The sequence below is a fragment of the Schistocerca serialis genome, chromosome 3, assembly GCF_023864345.2.
Source record: "Schistocerca serialis cubense isolate TAMUIC-IGC-003099 chromosome 3, iqSchSeri2.2, whole genome shotgun sequence".
Taxonomy (NCBI): domain Eukaryota; kingdom Metazoa; phylum Arthropoda; class Insecta; order Orthoptera; family Acrididae; genus Schistocerca; species Schistocerca serialis.
In genome coordinates this window covers 748,809,697-748,824,302 of record NC_064640.1, presented here as the reverse complement: position 1 = coordinate 748,824,302, position 14,606 = coordinate 748,809,697, and the positions used below count along the sequence as shown (strand labels likewise).

Genomic DNA, 14,606 nt, shown 5'->3' with positions numbered 1-14,606 from the left:
TTCTACGGATCGGAGCGTGGAATGTCAGATCCCTTAATCGGGCAGGTAGGTTAGAAAATTTAAAAAGGGAAATGGATAGGTTGAAGTTAGATATAGTGGGAATTAGTGAAGTTCGGTGGCAGGAGGAACAAGACTTCTGGTCAGGTGACTACAGGGTTATAAACACAAAATCAAATAGGGGTAATGCAGGAGTAGGTTTAATAATGAATAGGAAAATAGGAATGCGGGTAAGCTACTACAAACAGCATAGTGAACACATTATTGTGGCCAAGATAGATACGAAGCCCACACCTACTACAGTAGTACAAGTTTATATGCCAACTAGCTCTGCAGATGACGAAGAAATTGAAGAAATGTATGATGAAATAAAAGAAATTATTCAGATTGTGAAGGGAGACGAAAATTTAATAGTCATGGGTGACTGGAATTCGAGTGTAGGAAAAGGGAGAGAAGGAAACATAGTAGGTGAATATGGATTGGGGGACAGAAATGAAAGAGGAAGCCGCCTGGTAGAATTTTGCACAGAGCACAACATAATCATAACTAACACTTGGTTTAAGAATCATGAAAGAAGGTTGTATACATGGAAGAACCCTGGAGATACTAAAAGGTATCAGATAGATTATATAATGGTAAGACAGAGATTTAGGAACCAGGTTTTAAATTGTAAGACATTTCCAGGGGCAGATGTGGACTCTGACCACAATCTATTGGTTATGACCTGTAGATTAAAACTGAAGAAACTGCAAAAAGGTGGGAATTTAAGGAGATGGGACCTGGATAAACTAAAAGAACCAGAGGTTGTACAGAGATTCAGGGAGAGCATAAGGGAGCAATTGACAGGAATGGGGGAAATAAATACAGTAGAAGAAGAATGGGTAACTTTGAGGGATGAAGTAGTGAAGGCAGCAGTGGATCAAGTAGGTAAAAAGACGAGGGCTAGTAGAAATCCTTGGGTAACAGAAGAAATATTGAATTTAATTGATGAAAGGAGAAAATATAAAAATGCAGTAAGTGAAACAGGCAAAAAGGAATACAAATGTCTCAAAAATGAGATCGACAGGAAGTGCAAAATGGCTAAGCAGGGATGGCTAGAGGACAAATGTAAGGATGTAGAGGCCTATCTCACTAGGGGTAAGATAGATACCGCCTACAGGAAAATTAAAGAGACCTTTGGAGATAAGAGAACGACTTGTATGAATATCAAGAGCTCAGATGGAAATCCAGTTCTAAGCAAAGAAGGGAAAGCAGAAAGGTGGAAGGAGTATATAGAGGGTCTATACAAGGGCGATGTACATGAGGACAATATTATGGAAATGGAAGAGGATGTAGATGAAGATGAAATGGGAGATATGATACTGCGTGAAGAGTTTGACAGAGCACTGAAAGACCTGAGTCGAAACAAGGCCCCCGGAGTAGACAATATTCCATTGGAACTACTGACGGCCGTGGGAGAGCCAGTCCTGACAAAACTCTACCATCTGGTGAGCAAGATGTATGAAACAGGCGAAATACCCACAGACTTCAAGAAGAATATAATAATTCCAATCCCAAAGAAAGCAGGTGTTGACAGATGTGAAAATTACCGAACTATCAGCTTAATAAGTCACAGCTGCAAAATACTAACACGAATTCTTTACAGACGAATGGAAAAACTAGTAGAAGCCAACCTCGGGGAAGATCAGTTTGGATTCCGTAGAAACACGGGAACACGTGAGGCAATACTGACCTTACGACTTATCTTAGAAGAAAGATTAAGGAAAGGCAAACCTACGTTTCTAGCATTTGTAGACTTAGAGAAAGCTTTTGACAATGTTGACTGGAATACTCTCTTTCAAATTCTAAAGGTGGCAGGGGTAAAATACAGGGAGCGAAAGGCTATTTACAATTTGTACAGAAACCAAATGGCAGTTATAAGAGTCGAGGGACATGAAAGGGAAGCAGTGGTTGGGAAGGGAGTAAGACAGGGTTGTAGCCTCTCCCCGATGTTGTTCAATCTGTATATTGAACAAGCAGTAAAGGAAACAAAAGAAAAATTCGGAGTAGGTATTAAAATTCATGGAGTAGAAATAAAAACTTTGAGGTTCGCCGATGACATTGTAATTCTGTCAGAGACAGCAAAGGACTTGGAAGAGCAGTTGAATGGAATGGACAGTGTCTTGAAAGGAGGATATAAGATGAACATCAACAAAAGCAAAACAAGGATAATGGAATGTAGTCTAATTAAGTCAGGTGATGCTGAGGGAATTAGATTAGGAAATGAGGCACTTAAAGTAGTAAAGGAGTTTTGCTATGTGGGGAGCAAAATAACTGATGATGGTCGAAGTAGAGAGGATATAAAATGTAGGCTGGCAATGGCAAGGAAAGCGTTTCTGAAGAAGAGAAATTTGTTAACATCCAGTATTGATTTAAGTGTCAGGAAGTCATTTCTGAAAGTATTCGTATGGAGTGTAGCCATGTATGGAAGTGAAACATGGACGATAAATAGTTTGGACAAGAAGAGAATAGAAGCTTTCGAAATGTGGTGCTACAGAAGAATGCTGAAGATTAGATGGGTAGATCACATAACTAATGAGGAAGTATTGAATAGGATTGGGGAGAAGAGAAGTTTGTGGCACAACTTGACCAGAAGAAGGGATCGGTTGGTAGGACATGTTCTGAGGCATCAAGGGATCACCAATTTAGTATTGGAGGGGAGCGTGGAGGGTAAAAATCGTAGAGGGAGACCAAGAGATGAATACACTAAGCAGATTCAGAAGGATGTAGGTTGCAGTAGGTACTGGGAGATGAAAAAGCTTGCACAGGATAGAGTAGCATGGAGAGCTGCATCAAACCAGTCTCAGGACTGAAGACCACAACAACAACAACAATGTAATTCAGCATAGACAGCAATGTAATTCAGGGTTTTTATTCACCTGTGTACTAATATGATACATAGTTGATCACACTTTGGATTTCCAAAGGACTACTCTTCCATTTCAGCAATTTATGCATTTATTGGACACACAATAAAATCTTTAAGTAATAAAAGATCACTCTTTGGTATCTTCTGTTGGTTACTGAAGGCAGTCATAATACTCCATTATAGAAGGTTTTTTTTTATGGAATACACAGTTCAGCACATGCCTGTTTTTATTTTTATTTAAGAATCACAATGTATAAAGTAACCCTACGCTGTTCAAGTACTACAAAAAATGATGTCCTGTGATTTGCGTTACAGTGGGAGTCCCACAGGGTTCGACCACTGGATCACTACTGTTCTTGCTTTATGTTAATGCTCTGACATTTTATTTGAATCAGGAGGCATTAGTAGTTCTCCTTGCATATGATTATTTTGAAGCCAAATATAGAAGCATCAATGGAGAAAATAGTAAATGATGTTCTTGTGAATATTACAGACTGGTTTTGCATAAATGAGGTGGATTTAAAAACTCTTCCAATTTTGTACTGTCAAAAAAAAAAAAAAAAAAAAAAAAAAAAAAAAAAAAAAAGGTCCTATCTCCTTTTAATCTAGTATACCAACAAGATATAATAAACAATGTGGAAAGTTCAAAGTTCTGAGGTGTGCATACTAATGAAAAATTATAGGCCTACAGGAAGAAAACATTCAGGAGACCTGCTAAGACATAAGTTTGGCTGCTTTTGCCGTAAGAATAGTTAGCAAGTTTGAGGATATGAAAATCAGTAAGTTAACATATTTTGTGTATTTCCATTCACTGATGTCTTCTGGGATAATATTGTGGCTATCTCCTCCCTTAGGCAAGAAGGTTTCATTGCACAAAAGGAAGTAATTAGAATTACATTTGGAGCTTGCTCATATGCATCTTGCAGGCATCTCTTTCAGCATCTGGGAGTATTGATCATATCCTCATTTTACGTTTATTCACTTATGAAATTTATCAACAATAGGCCTACATCTGAGTTTGAGAATAACAGAGATATTGATAAGTGAATCACTGGAAGGAAAAAAGATATGCATTACCATTTAATGAATCTATCTTTTGCGCAGAATGGGGTGAAATATGCAGCTATAAAAGTCTGACAATTTCTGAAAGCCAGTACAAGTGTTTTCAAATGTAGGTTAAAGATGTTTCTCCTTGGCATCTCGTATATCACATAGCTTCTTCATAAAGGGTGTTTCACAATTACTATTACAGATGTCTGCGCGTTGTGGAAGAGGCATAGTAGCTAAAGTTTTGATAAGAAACCCATGCCCTGAAATGTAAGATTTTTGCATCACTTTCAAATTTCTCACTTCACAGTAACAGTGGTGACCATGAGCTCTTACCCCTGTGCCCTACAGGAGCTGCTCCACTTGGTGACCCTAGGTGTTAATTGCACGAGGTGTATCTGTGCCACATGCTTTAATACACAAGGTCCACAAAACCTGGTGGGCACCTGTGGAACTCCACAGCCAACCCACCTAGTTGCGAATGTACCAGTGTCTTGCTGCTGTTATTGTAGTCATACGAAAATAGTATGTGATGGACTGAGCTGATCCAGAAAATGTTTGCAATACATATGCGTTGGGCAGCTCTACCATACCTTGGAGTGGAAGATATAAAAGTGATCCAATTTTCAAACTTATTTTGTATCCAAACTGTACATTTCCAGGTGTGGGTTGTTCTACATCACAACATTTATCATGAATATGAGCTAGAGAACAAGTAACTATCAGTGGTGCAGCATTTCACTTTGATGAAAATTTATGAGAAATAAAAGTGCTTTACACCATGTACTGGACAAGGCGGAAACATATGTAACTAGCACACCTGGGTAGCTGTTATGTGTAATCACTTGCTGGTATTTTCATGTGCTCAGCAGTCTCCTTCGAGCCTCTGTGCTGCTCCCCATCTGCCAAAATCAAGTTTGCAAACAGTGCGCTACTGGTTTTCATCTGTGGCCGGTACTTATTAGGCTTGCACTCCAACAATTTCTTTCAGATTTGAATAACATTTTTTCATTGGAGAATATCTTTTTATATGGAACAAGAAATTTGGTGAAGTGAAACCTGGGCTTAGAGGATGGGTAAGCAGCCTGGTGCAGCATCCTGGATCAGGTTCTGCTTGCATGTCTTGGATAGTTTTAGACACCTTTAACAAATGAGTGAATATTTAATTTACCTCCATCTGTATGAAGTAAGAAGGCATTGCTGTCTATTAAGAGTAGAATGGGACCAAGGACAAAATGTGTGGCAAACAAGAAGACATTTCTTGCCTTTCATAAAAAGGTGGATCACATAGCTACGCTGCTGGAGTTACCTAGGGTACTTTTCTGTTTTAGTTGGTTAGTTTGATCCCTTAATAATTTTTGCAAAAAGTGCTGTGATGTGGTGCTAACTAATTAAAAAAATGCAGTTACAATTTAAAACAAAATTATATATTTATATGGCTACATGCTGGTCATTTACAGAATAGTATTAGAGTACTTATTTTTGTATATAGATAGAACTGGCAAACCATAAGAGATTTTCTATGCCTGCACATTACTTGTGAATGTGACTGGCTATGTATAGGCCTACATGATATGTTTCTGTTTGTGGATGTGCAGGCCATTTTGAGGGTACTGGCTTAAGTTTAATAAAAATGAACATATGGCCTATAGTTTTTGTTACTACTCATATTTCAAGTGAAAAACAGAGTTAAAAACAAAGTAAACATTTTTTTTCCTGCTATACTACACATGACATTAGCATTTAGTTAAATATTTATGGCATAAAAATAATTTCCAAAATACGTGGATTCAGATTATGCACAAAGATTTTTGTGGCTGCTTGGTCAACCTCTTTCTGGTCCACTGGCACATTTAGGTGTAAATAATAAAGGGAATGTATAGTGTCAATTAAAAGGTTGTGCCAATTCAAGGCTTGCACCTTTATTTCCTTGTAATTGTGAGTGATTGCGTGGACCATTTATACTATCTGAGCACACCGTCAGGCTTGACTTGTAGTGTGAAGTGGTGACTTGCCTAGTTTGTGTCAGATTGTAACACAAAATTAATGACATCGCTTTTGGCACCTGAATTGATTTTGACCTTGAACGTATTTAAGGGTATTGGTATAAAAATTGATTTAATTGTAACTGACAGTATGTGATAACTTCTATTAGTGCATAAATAGTAGGCCTAGTTATCCAGCAATTGATCTAAAAGATTTAATGCAACAGCAAAGTTTGCAAATATTAATGAAAGTGCATCATATTGCAGGGTGGGTTATAGATGGGTAGGCCTACTGATGGAATTGTGCAGGTGTGTTATAATGTTGGTGTGGGCACACAACAGTGCAGTCATTAGTGCACCTTCATAAATAAATGAAAGCTAAATTTGCAACAAAAGGAACACCAATAAAATAAATCACTGGTGATATTTGCAAAAGGCAAAAGAATGTTAGATGTATAAGGTACTGGTATAAAATATGAGAAAAGCATGAAAATCATATAATTTATCATTGATTGATTAAAATCATTTTAGGAACTCCATTTTCCTTTGTAGTAATTTAGAGGTGAGTTGTAAGTTCATACAAATATTATTTTTAGTTGTGTCTCACAATTTTGTAGGTATGTGTCTTGCCAAGATATTGGCTGCCTTTTTATCAGCGAATGCAGTGCATCATGTCAAAATGTAATGTACTGAAATTTGTACACTGGATGCATTGCATATTGTGAGTTCTGTATTCACAGGAGATAGGAGTGTGTTGGGGGGGGGGGGGGGGGACGGCAACATATGCTCTGGAGGCATATAAGGGCTTACTACTTCGAACTGTTATACCAGAATGAGATGTGACTTCACTAACTGCTGTTTGATGTTTCTCACATTTTATCACTTCTTCTTCTACTCAGTTATTAACCTCAAAGTTAAACATGACTGTGCAACAGTGACTTTCTGTATCACCAGATCTAAGACTACGAAGATTAGTTTAGATAAATATTCACACTGTCACCTTCCAGTGTAACACAGATGTCCGGCTACACTGCAGATCAGTCAGTCACAACAACCAATATTCCAAAAACTAATACAGATGCAAAAGAAATGTTGTCAGTGTTCTGTTGTCCTTCCATTTCTGCACATTATGTCACTCGTCACAGTATCATTACGTTATGAGACAAAGGTGGCATCTAATATCAGTAAATTTAGTTGACCTCAATTGTTGGGAGGTATTCTAGTATTCTAAAATTTATGTGTAATTTGATGCTTATGAGCACATTCTTTATCATTTGATGAGAGCTGATGTGGTTTTATTGCATCAGTTCCAAGTATTGTTGCTTTTGCTGCTTCATTAGTACCCCCTTGTACATGAAATGCATTTCTTTAGGCATAATTTCAGTCTCATGAAACCCCGTTTATTGTACTGACAAAGCTGGTACAAGCTGGGCAGCATTTTTCTGCAAATCGTTCTGTAAGAAATACCATAGTTCTATGTGGGAAAACAAAGGCGATGCCTGTATCTTGGTAGTTAAAAGGATTATGGAAACACACTGGTTATTAGTTTGAGTCCCTTGTTGACTATTCATCAGTATGAAAATAGCTCATTCCAATGTTAAATGTATTAAAAGTACATGCACCAAATTATGGTTTGTAGTGGATGCAGCTGATTTCTTATCATTTTCCACTAAAATGTGCAGTCTGGTGATGATGGTTGGACTGAGTGTTGATAGCCTGTGGAACAGGTTAGTTATTAAATTAGTCCCCTGTTTTGTAGAAACATGTGAACTTTCATTACAGTTTATATGAAGGACCATTGATAGTCCTCTTGATATTTGTTGCCAAGGAATTTGATTGATTGTACTAACAAAAATTGTTTCATTGCTCAGTCACTTGGTTTTAAAAATATTTTTGTCCTTCACTTAGGAGCAAAGTTTCTGTTACTGTCCTTAAGTATCTTATCTCATATGGAAAAAAGAAATCACCTTTGTAACAAGTATCTGTGCAACAGTGCTCTGCACCAATCTTTCATAGCCATGTCATTGTAAGTGCATGTATACAATTTCTTCCTCATCAATTACACATCACTACAACTGTAATTGCATCTATCTTGATAGCTGTCTTGTTATGGTCATGCATTTTGTACTGTTTGTGTATCTTGGTGATATATGTACTTAACAAAAATTAAGAACCATTAAGGATTTATATATTGTTTGATGTTCTTATTTTGTTGTATAATTGTTTGAAAATATTGCTTTATTCATATTCTGTAAATGTGAAAATCACTTGGTGATAACAGCCATGCTGTTTCTCAAACCAGAAATGGGCAATTAGTACTTCACTTGAAACATTTATTTGTTATGTAGATCACACCATATGGCTGTCCAATTGACCCAGAGGGCCAACAGGAAGATGTGGCGAGTAATGTGTGTAAGTGCCTGATGCCCAAATGTCAAAAAAGGAGGTGTTGCCTTCATTTGTTGCACCTACATTTATTCTGTTTTAATGCTGTTATTCATCCTGTTAGCTACATCCAGGTGGCAAGCAGCATGCTGGACTTTGTATATTATCCTGTTAACAGCTGGGTACTGGTTTTTGCACATTAGACATTTTTATGTGGAACAATATATATTAAAAATTTCTATATGCTTGTAATGGGTGATCTGTTCCTTGCACAGTCTTTTAGAAGTTCTTTCTCTCACTCTTTCCACCTAATTTTGTAGGTATGCATGAAGTATAATATTTTTAATATGACTAGCATGTGGTTTTCCCTTATTAACTCAATGGTGTTTACTGTTTGGTATGAAATTGCGACTATTAGATCACAGTTGTTATGGTGCATCAACCTCTTATTGTGCAGTTTCGAAGTATCCCATATTATTTCTTTATAGGAATCAAAGGAAAACTGTTGCAGGAGACTGTACAAAAGTAAGAAAACGAATAGAGTACACTTTAAAAGTTTTCTTGGTAATGTGTGGTTACATAATACATAAAAGAGTGTAGTACTGACTTCAGAAGATGCAAAAATTGAAATTCAGAAAGTGGAGACATCAATCCTCCTATCGATAAATGGGCACAGATTATGGTGACCAAGTGGTAACATCCCATGGAGATGTTACAGTGGCAACTCACGGGATTTTTGTTTAGGAGAAGCTAATTCAAGTTGCAATCTCTCCACATGATTTACATTTTCTGTTGTTTCCATAAATCATTTCAGCAGATACCAGAATTTTTCCTTCATAAGAACCATATCCATTTTTTCACATGTAATGAGTCTGTGTACCTTTTCTTCTGATTATAATGGTGATAAAACTTGACCTGTGTAAGTAAAAACAAAATAAAGAAAGCTGTAATAATGATGCACCACTCACACCAACAGGAAGGATGGAACAAACACTGAAATGGGAGACAGATACAAGCATGTGGCTGTAAATGAAAAACTGGTAAATATGACATGAGAATTGGGAGGAGGTATTACAGATTTTTCGTGCTGCCACCAAAGCTAATACAGAAATAGTGCTAGCTGAGTTTTTACAGACAGAGGAAGGAATTGGCCTTATCCTTTTTTTAAGGAGCCATAAGTTCTTTAACTTGTATAATGAAGACCACTATGGAGAAAATACTTTCCATATACTGGAGCCAGTATACCCATTTTTTGTGCCTCGTGCTAAGCATCTATGAAAGTAAATATAGCAAACATTAAAATATTTCATGGAATTTAATTTGAAAATGCTTTATTGATATATTCAGTATGCATATTGCATATTTGTTACAAATTACACATTGTTTCTCAAAAACCACCTGTTCATTAATGGCTAATTCTTTTCTACTGCACATTGTACTGTGTAATCAGTGTTTTTTTTAAAAAAGGTGACTGTGTACAAAACACCAGTTTCCTGAAGTCTTTCAGATTGTACTGATCTGGAATTGGGGATCCAAAAATAAAGTTTACAGATAGTACAGCATTCTTTGCTGTTATTCTTTCACTTTTCATAGGCTGAGCTTGGAAAGAATGACTTCTATCACTTTATGTTCCCCACAGTTAATTTAATATTTTCCTTATAAGCTCAGTGTGAATCTTCTGTGGAGATGTAATACTTGTTTATTTCCATCACTAACAGCCAGTTATTGTAATTTTGGAAATAATTGTTTCAATTTTTTAAAAAAGTATGAAGCACTTCAAACTTCTGAAATGAGTGGTACAAATGAGTAATTGTATTTCCTATACTTTTTTTACATTCAGTGTTAATCATCCAACTTGACAGATCCACTTATTTCAGCAAGTTTGAGGCTAAATTATGCAGATTTTTTAAAGCACAGCTTTCATGTACAAATGAATTCACAGCATCCTGTTAGTGGTTTGACACCTAACACTGACGTCACTTCCTGCGTAGTGAATATGATATTTTTTTTTCGTTGGTGGGCCAAATTGATGTTTAGCAGAAAATTCATGCCTATTGGAGACAGTTGAAGCATATCACAGCCTCTGAAAGAATGTTTCATATATCCTTCTAATGCCTCAATTTGTAAGAACTTGGCAAAGAATATCGTATTTTGAGGTAGATCATGTAGATCTGTTTTTTTGCAGTGAGTGACTCCCTCCCATTCTTTTCCCTCAATTTCATTCTGTCTGCATTGATGAGGGTAGATTTCTGTGTTTTCTGTACTCTATGTGCCTCTCAGTGACATTTCTGTCATCTTTATAATACTCAAGCATACATCATTGTGTTTAGTGAGTTTATAACAATTAAATTTGAACAACTGATGGTCAGACAGTATTTTTTCACCACTCAATATTGTTTAACATTGGACAGTGTCTTTTAGAAAAATTAAATGTGTGTACATAAACTTTATCAATACAGTTATAAGTATATTCTAGTGTGCACCCTTATCAATACTCCCCTGTCTAATTACCCAGCATTCCTTTGGTTTTCCATTCATGGACTGTTATGCATGGTACTTAACATTGTATTGTCGTTAATGCTTGTCTGGTTGGAAGTTGGTGTGCCTTTATAGTTGTCCTCAATTCTGGACGAAACAAAAGTTTGTTGGGCAATTCCAGGGTGTATAGTAGTACAAGGATGTTTGTTATTTCTTGTTTAGGTAATAATGTGTTGTTGAGTACCAAAATTAATTTCAGGTTGTTACCAGTTCTACCCTCTGTCCCCACACAGTGCCGTCTGATGCTATTAATGGCAATGGACAAAGATGGTAATCATTTTCCCACTGACTGCAACAATTCTACAAATGCTACAAGATTTTAATAGAAACTAAAGCCCTGGTTCCTATAATATTGTGAAGTTCTATGCAGGGCTGCTTGTTGGAGAGTGTGTGCTCACATTTAAAGGTGATATATGCTGCTGCTGTATCAGTTCCCATTTTATGACATTTTTAATGACACTCACTTTCTGCTCTAATTATTGTTCTGCAGTAATCCAAGAATTTTTGAGCAATAGTAGATTCAAATGACAACCTGATGCATGTCCTTTTTTATGACCATGTTGAAACAGTAAAAGATGAACTGCTGGCATTGTAATGGACAGTAGTGGTGCTGAGTGTTGATGTCCATGTTTTATTATTTGTCAGGCAGACAGTGACTATCCCCACTGGATGTTCTTTTTGATGTTACACAGAGTGAAGTTTTTCCCATAGTTTATAATATATGTCAGACATTGACAGGAAAGTCATGTATGGTGTGGATGATGTCCAGCAGAAAATATGTTGCCTCTGACCTGGCAAATTAAATTTTAGTTTCACTATGAACTCGGGTAAAGCACCAACATTAGTGTTGTGGGTTGCTGGCCAAAAATATGTTATATTACAAATGGACAGCAGTAGAGCCGATCAATGTGCTCTGTGCATTTGCTGTGGGTGAAACTGTAGTTCAGGTGTGGCAATGTATAGCTCGAGAGACATTCCTCTCCAGTGAGTGCTGTTCCCCTCCAGTTCGACACGTGCAGTGGTGTCACAGCCATGGCGTATGACTGTCAGTCATTGTGAATCGTGAGCTCTGTAATACCAACACCCTGTACCTAAATACCAAAAGAAATACACTACTAAAACATTGTTTTTTATTTTGTTTCTTGCTCCCAACTCTTATATCTACATTAAAGTGATATTTAAATACTTAGGTTACATTTATTTAACTTGGTCTTTACATGTTCTACATTTCGATTTCAGTTTGCTTGGTAGCAAAAGGAAGTGGGTCTTTAACGACTCATTGGAGACTACTGCATTGAGAAAATTTAATGTTCTTCATTGAAGAACATGTATGTTGATTGGAAAAAGATATTTTATGAACAAGGTCTGTAGTTTTTAAGTACTGATCTTATGGCATAAAAAAGACATCTGTTTCTGTTCTGGATAGTATGAGTAGATGATTTTGTAATCTGCAAACTTCTAGTTGAGGATCACGTCTAATACTTCCAAGACTAATTTTCATTGGATTATTAATGAAAATGATATCCAGCTTTATACACTTAAAATCTTTAAACAACTATGAAACTTACTGGAAACTTCACTAATAATGGTAGTAAATCTTGAAAATTTTACTTCCATTTATTTTTGTTTCAGTTCACAGCAACTCAGAAAATAACAAAAGTTTTCATTGTTGTAATTTACACCAGAATCTGTTTATACTTGTAAACATATCACAAATACTGCTTTTCTTTCCTTGCAAACATGAATTCATTTTAATTAAATCATTTGTAAATGTAAAATATGTTAGAAATGCAAATTCTGATAAACGAAAAGCCTTCAGCCTATTCTCAAATTCCGTAGCATCTGATTTTACTTCCCTACTCAAAAACATGAAAAGTTGTGTTCTTTGTAAGAGAGAGAAAGGAGAGCAAGATAAACATCTTCCTGCACACAACCAGTGAATTTTAGAATGAAGAGGTATGTGTCTGTATTCTATGTCAACTTCTACCAAAAATTGTTTAAATTTTTGATGAGAAAATAGGTGTATTATATTCAGAATTTTTATTTCAGCTTTTGTTGCAAACTGTATCCTTATATTTTTCCCACACAGTGCTTCATAATGAATAATGCAATAAAAAATCAGTTTATTCTGTTTTTCCTTAAGTGACCAATGAAGCCATATTCGCTACTGATCACAGCTTTTGCACCATCAGTACAATTTGCAGAATATTTTTTAAAACCACCAATTTTGTTAAAACACTTTTTAAAGCCACCAATTTTATAAAAATATTTTAATTACATAAAAAAATATCCAAATGAGCATTAGAACTAAAGCGAGTAACTCTTCATGTACAGCAAAGTCATCCATTATTATGAGCAAAAAAAAAAAAAAAAAAAAAATTAGCAGTAGACTAAGATCTGTCCAGTAAGTGCTGTCATGCACGACCCCCCCCCCCCCCCCCCCCCCACACACACACACACATGGAGGGAGGGAGGGAGAGATAGTTAGTTTCTTTTATTATGCTGTGTCACATATCAAGAATTCACAGTGTTACATAACAAAGGAGCTGTTTTAAAATGTACAGTGGCATCATTGTGACCAAATGCTTTTGCCATTTCTGTTGCAGACTCTTTCACAAGTAAGACATCACTGAAGCACTTCTGACCTGTTGCTAATTTTAAGCCTACGACATACAATAATCTTTAAGGTTTCAGAGTTCGGGCTTTTGTACCCCCCCCCCCCTTTTTTTTTTTAATCATTCCTCATGAGAGTAACATCCATGTGTTGCTTCACAGAATGAAGAGAAATGTCAAGCAAGGTTCCTACCTTTGTTTTGTATTACCCATGGTTTTCGTATTAAACATGGGGGTTCTTCAACACAATTGTGTACAAAAAAGTTCTTTACCTTCCACCCCTCATGAAAAAAATGGTTTTCAGTGTTCTTTCTTTTCAAACTGCAATAGGAAAACAGTCCCATTAATAACCAGTATCAAAACCAAAATGATGGCCACAGTAATGACAACCTAAACAAAAATTCAATGTTAGGAAAGTAAATCTGGGCAAAACACGGCAAGCAAGTGAACTAACGAAACAGCAATGCATCTTCCAAGTCGAAGAGGTGCTGCCCCACTTGATAGCTTCTAAACATATGAACCAAAGGGTGCAGCCAGGCCATGGCAACACCGCCTGAGTAAAGTTGGAGGAGGAAGTGTGCATTGAAGGGGAATATTTCATGAGCCACGCTTTGCCAGGCTTGATTTAGTTATTTCAGAATAACTCTGCTTCCCGCGTCATTGATGATCTGCCTTATATACTTCTACCCTCGCATTTCTTTTCCTTTACCATGCCATCAGCAGTGACTCATTGTAGTATGTACCCAACCATTATCTCTCTTTGTTCCATTGTGTTCTCTATTAGACTTGTTTCCTCATTGACTCATTGGAGGACATCTTCATTCCTTGTTCGATCAGTCCATATGATCGTCTATAGTCTCCTGTAGCACCACATTTCAAAGGCTTCTAATCATTTTGTTTCTGTCTTCTTAGTTGTCCATGTTTCGCACTCATTCAAAGTTGTACTCTAAACAATCTCGTGCTCCAGTTTAATCCACCCATCATGGCCCCCAGCTTACCTTAGTTTTCTCTTTGTTTATGTGCATATTATAATAACCCTTAGCTTGCACATGTTTTGTTTTATTAAACACCTAACTCAGTTTCTGTTTACTTTTGGCAACTACTGCTTTGCCATCAGTAAATCATACAATGTT

General features: G+C 36.5%; 1 protein-coding gene across 3 annotated transcripts in view; it reads left to right on the top strand.

Annotated features, from left to right (window-relative positions):
• The window catches only part of LOC126470599 (protein lap1), a 153,499-nt gene that overhangs the window by 7,005 nt on the left and 131,888 nt on the right, over positions 1-14,606 (top strand). The window contains exon 2 of one of the 3 annotated variants that reach the window (XM_050098550.1): positions 8,286-8,349. The exons of 1 other annotated variant lie outside the window; for it this stretch is intronic. The gene's annotated coding sequence lies outside the window, so the exon portion shown is untranslated. Of the gene's footprint in view, positions 1-8,285; positions 8,350-11,246; positions 11,267-14,606 lie in introns of those variants that run through there. One more of the 3 variants, XM_050098551.1, reaches the window with a different exon arrangement.